Raw genomic sequence first — 5,745 nt, forward strand, 5'->3', positions numbered from 1 at the left:
TCCTTTATCACTTTGTTGACAAATTCGGTTCCTTGATCCGATCTGATTCTTGTTATTTTGACTTCCTTTTCTGTTTGAAGTTGCTTCAAAAGATTTGGCAGAGCCGTTTCTGTTTCATTCTTCTTTTTCAAGAAAAGAACCCATGTATATCTTGAAAAGTCATCTACTACCACAAGGGTGTACTTTCTTCCGCTTATACTTGCTGGATCTATTGGTCCAAAAAGATCCATGTGCAGAAGGCTTAGAGATCGAGAACTTGAGTCTACATCTTTTGACTTGAAGGACGATCTCAGCTGTTTTCCCTTTTGGCAGGCATCACATAACCTATCTTTCGTGTAAGATGTTTCGGGTAAACCTCTTACAAGATTCCTTTTTGCAAGCTTATTTATTGTCTTCATGTTCAAGTGGCTTAGTTTGTTGTGCCATTCTTGATTGAGATCTGCATTGCTCTTAGCTACAAGACAAATGTTAGTGTTAGAAGAATTTAATGAAATTACATACATGTTCTTCTTTCGTTTGCCTGTAAGTGCTGTCCTGCCATCCTTCGTGTTTATGATTCTGCACTCTTCTTTAAGGAATTCTACTTTGTATCCTTTGTCGCAGAATTGACTTGTGCTTAGAAGGTTGAATTTAAGTCCTTCTACATAAGAGACATCTTGTATGATTATTCCTTTCTTGATGATATCTCCTTTTCCTCGTGTTTGGCCACTTGTTTCTCCTCCAAAGATGACTTTGGGTCCATTTATTTCTTTGAAGTTGCTCAAAATTGTTTTGTCACCAGTCATATGTCTTGAGCATCCACTGTCTACATACCATATGACCTGTTTCTCCTGCATCAAAGATTATGTATTTTTAGGTACCCACTTAGTTTCGGGTCCTTGGGGGTTAGTAGTTAATTTTGGAACCCATATTAACCTAGAGTGCACATGACTCATCCTTGGTCCTCTGTATCCGTTGGAGGTGCGATAATCGAAATAAACACTGGCAAAGATTTTGTCCTTATACTTCCTTTGTTGCTCTTTTGGTGGAGGATTTTCATAATGCCAACGATAATTGGTTTGTTTACGTCGATGTGTTATCTTAAGAGCTTTCCTCGAGAGGAGTTCCGGGTAAACAAACCAATCTTCTTCTGAAGGCCCAGTCCTTCCATTCCCATACCCAGATCTTCTGAGGATTCTTTCAGGTTGTCCGTTCTTTGAGATTTCCTGAGCAGAACTCTTTGGACGATATTGCCTCTGGTTAACATTTGTCTTTTTATAGGATCGAGAATTCCAGTTAGGCTGACTCAATTTTTGGTGTGGACTTTTTCCACTGCCATTTGGTCCATTCCTTTTGACACATATTTGTCTAGGATTGCCTTTACTAGGTTTTCTCTTTCCTGTTTCCACAATTCGTTGTACAGCCTTTCCTTTCGGTTGGCTTGTTGATTGTGGTGCTGTGACATTGTTATGTACCATCATAGGCTCGGGCAGCTGGGTTGGTCCTTGAACAAATATGGTTGCAAGACTCTCATGTGAGTATGCATTCGTGGATTTGTTCGTTTCGACTTGTGAAGAGGAGCTGGAGTTAAAACCAATTCCGGTTTTCTCTCCGGGCAGTCTGGATTCGTTTAACATTCTGTCCATTAAGTTGGATGACTTGTTAAACTTGTCCAACACTTCAAGCAATTCTTGCTCTCTCTTTTCTTTTGCTGTGCACTGCTCCTTAAGAGCGAGAACATTTTTCTCGAGCTGCTCCTTAGCAATGATCAGCATTTTGTTCTCAATGCGAACTTGCTCTAATTCATTATGGCTAGTCATGAGCCGAGAGTTCTCCTCTTTTAGCTTGGAGTAAGTGCTATTTATTAACTTAAACCTCCTCATCATTTCAGTGACAGATTCACTGGAGGTTTGACTCACTAAAGAACTTGATTCGGCTGAAAAGCAAGAAGAACAATGAGAGTTTACCTCTTCTTCATCTGCCATGAGGCATAGTTCCTCTGATTCTTGGCTGTAGAGGCATAGTAGACCTTTCTCCTCATCACTGCTTTCGTCTTCTGAGCTTGAGCTTGAGGTACTACTTTCGGGTATAGCTTTTTCAGTGTTTTCGGCAACCACCATTGCTTTTCTTCTTCCCTCACTCTTGGAATTTGATGATTCTGGTTTATCACTTTTCTTGTGCTTTTCTCCAGATTCCCTTGAGGAGCTTGTGATACTGTTTCCATCTTGATATTTGCTAACCATTGGATAAGGGCAGTTTGCTTTGAAGTGCCCTGGCTTTCGGCAGTTGTAGCACAACAGCTGTGAATCAGTGGTTTCGGTCTTTGAAGCCTGAGGGAAGCTTTCATGCCTCTTTCGGTGGCTTGACCGTTGAGGATCTTGAAAGTTGTTCTTTCTCATGAATCTTTTCATCTTCCTGACAAATAGGGCATATTGTTCGTCAGTTAAAAAATCACAAGAGTTAGATTTTGACCTGTTAGGGGTTGACGCCGCCTGATTTGCTACGAGGGCAATATTTCTCGTTTCTGGTTCCTCAGCATCTTTCGGTTCATGTTCAAACTCATATGCTTTGAGATCACTGAAGATTTTGGCTGTGGGTGTTGTTTTCATGTCACGATTATCTCTCATCGCGATGACCTTCATCTCCCATGACTTCGGCAATCCACGAAGAATTTTTAGATTCATCTCCTTTTCGGTGAGTTCTTTTCCAAGGTCTGATAAGTCTCCCATTAGTCTTGTGAATCTTAGCTCCATCTCCATGATCGTCTCGTTTGGTTGCATCTTAAAGTCTTCGAACTTCTTCATGGCTATTGTCAGTTTGTTGTCCTTTTCTTGTTCATCTCCTTCTCCCAAGTCCATTAGAACTTTCCATACTTCCATAGCATTTTTACATTTTCTGACTCTGGGGAAGAGTGAATCATCTAGAGAGTTGTAAAGAATGTTCCTTGCCACATTGTCCAGGTTTGCTCTTGTTCTTTCTTCCGAGTTATACTGCTCTTTCGGCTTAGGTATTATTTGTGGAGCATCTGGTCCTTGAGCAGCAGCCTGTGCATTTGCCATCATCACTGTGATAGGTCCAGTAGTTCTGACGTCCCACATTTCATCATGAATAGAGCACAGAAGAACCTGCATTCTTAATTTCCAGTCATCAAACTTGGCAAGACTAAAAGCAAGCTGTCTAGAGCGATTTTGTGCATGTTCTTTTTCCATTTAAAAAAAATCGTGCAACGAAGAAGATCCAAAAAAAAAAAAAAAAAAAAAGATCAAAGGTGGATCTACCAGGCAGTAAAATGCAAAAAGCCTTCACCGTTCAAGGTATTCTGCTCTGATACCACTTGTAGGTCCCGATAGATTGTGTGGTGAGTCTAGAGGGGGGGGGGTGAATAGACTCTCTTCTTTCTTTCGCTTTTTTAAAAGAAAAACCCTGACACCACTTTTGAGTAAGATAAGCACAGCGGAAAGGTTATAAAGAAAGAGTTGCACGAGTTTGATGAAAAGATAATACGAGTGATGAAAAGGATGATATGCAAGCAGTAAACTAAAGCAGTAAGTAAAGAGAAGAACGAGACGAGATTTTATAGTGGTTCGGCCAAACTTTGCCTACTTCCACTCTTCTTCCACAACTGCTGGAAGGATTGCACTAACACTCTTTAGTACAATTACACAAAGACTTCCTTGATCACTAAGCCGGACAGCCTTTGAAGGTTTTTCAACTCCGAGAGTTTACTCTGCCTCTATCAACTTCTTCTTCTAAGTTGAGGTTGGTGAGAAAGTATTTCTTGATTCCTCCAACTGTGAAGTCTTGTTGGTGTGGATGATTGCTTCAAGAGTGCAAGACTTCTTACAAGATGTAGGGCAGAGATGGATGATCTACTTCAAATGCCTTAACACCTTAACTAGCTGGTTTGCAAAAAGCTTTGAGATTTGTTCACTTTTTAAGAGCTTTTTGCAAGAGAGAGAGTAGAGTGATAAAATGAACCAGCACCTTCTTAGTTGATGAAGGTTGGTTTATATAGGTGATGAAAATTCATCCGTTGGAGGGAAATGAATTTTTAAACCTTTTATCTGTTGGACAAGGACCATGGAGCCTCATGCATTTAATGCTTTTTTTTTTTTTTTTTTTTTTTTTTTTTTTTTTTTTTTTAAAGGGGTTTATTAATCATGCATTTAATGCTTCATTAATGGGTTTGTACTATGTAGCCGTTGAAGGTATGGATGATCTGATGACTTTTGTCTTTTAGCTCCAGAGATAGTACAACTTCATTAAATGCTCTTTGGATAGCGTGTCCCATGAGTTGAGGTCCTTATTGTCCTAGGATGTTGTCACATCAGACAGGTAGAACATTCTTCTTGTTGATGAGAAGAAGAATACTTGTTGAAATAGACTTGAAGAGGACTGTCTTTTTAATGACAACTCCTTCTTTCGTTGCTGTGGAGCCTTCTTTCGTCTTGATCAGCCTATCTTCTATTCATAACTCCTTTCGTGTGTTTGTTCTAACTTAACACGAATTACATATGAGTTATGGCAACTTTCGTCTAGAACGAAAGTAGCGATACAATAAAAACGAAAGAGTTAGGGGTCTACTTTCTATATTACATTGGTATCATCAAAATCCTAATACAAGGTTCCTAACACTCCGGTTAACCCATCTCTTACGCTAGAAAAGTTCGCATGTATTGATCCCATCCCATATGTTCAAGTCAACATATAACTCCAAATAATGATAAGTATATATGCATGTATTATTAGTATATTAGGAGGATGAGAAAAGTGGTAGTATACTATTACTCTTATAGCTCATCATTTTTTGAGAAATTGGTTTAGTTATGTTGCAAGATTATTAAATTATTAGTACTTTAACATTAACAAAGTACATGAAAACACATTAACAATATTCACTCAGCTAGACATTATCGTGACTCATTAATATCAAAGAAAAAAAAGGTACTATTAATTTAAGGTCGTAACTTGTTAATACCTGTAATATTACCTTCAATAAAAATTAAAGAACGAAGAAAAGTCTCCTTATGTATGTCCTCTTATGGGTATTTGGTTGACATGAATTGTAATTCAATTACAATGAAATTCAGCAAATGTGGAAACTTTAATGGTTGGTTGGAGGAAATTGCAATTCCCTCAACTCAATGAATTGTAATAATTCATATTCCGTACATCTTTTCATACGAATTGCAATTCATTGGGAGAAAAATAAAGGAAAAAGACCTTTTTGCACTTAAATAATAATAATAATAATAATGCTATATGGTGCCTAGGAGGCCTAGTCAATGCTGATACGCTAGGTGGCTGGCTAGCGCCTAGTGCCTAGGCGTCGATTAATTGGTGCCTAAGCCAGATTTTTGTAACACTGATTCCCATGGAAGGAAATGATATAGGAACTTCCATGGATTAAAATTCGTACGTATCACGGGTAGTAATTTTTCTAATAGAAGAAAAAGTGAGTAATAAAACTATGGGTCACTCTTTTCTCTAGATAAACCAGAACATGTCACATAAGCTAGGAGGCACCCCAGCAAAGCTGGTCAGGTGGTTAGTTGGTAATTACAAAATTACAAGTTTGACCTATAGTGCCAGTCATCTTGGTTTGAACAAATCAAGAGCTATGAACAATCTAGATGACTGATATAGTGATATTTATCGAGACAATATTTAACAAGTAACATTTCCAGATAGTGGCTGCGGTTTTGATGAGCTAATCAAGATGGCAAGCCATTATATATATGGTTGCTGGAAATGAAGTTCCATATC

This window comes from Ipomoea nil, unplaced genomic scaffold (genome assembly GCF_001879475.1).
Source record: "Ipomoea nil cultivar Tokyo-kokei standard unplaced genomic scaffold, Asagao_1.1 scaffold1707, whole genome shotgun sequence".
Taxonomy (NCBI): Eukaryota; Viridiplantae; Streptophyta; class Magnoliopsida; order Solanales; family Convolvulaceae; genus Ipomoea; species Ipomoea nil.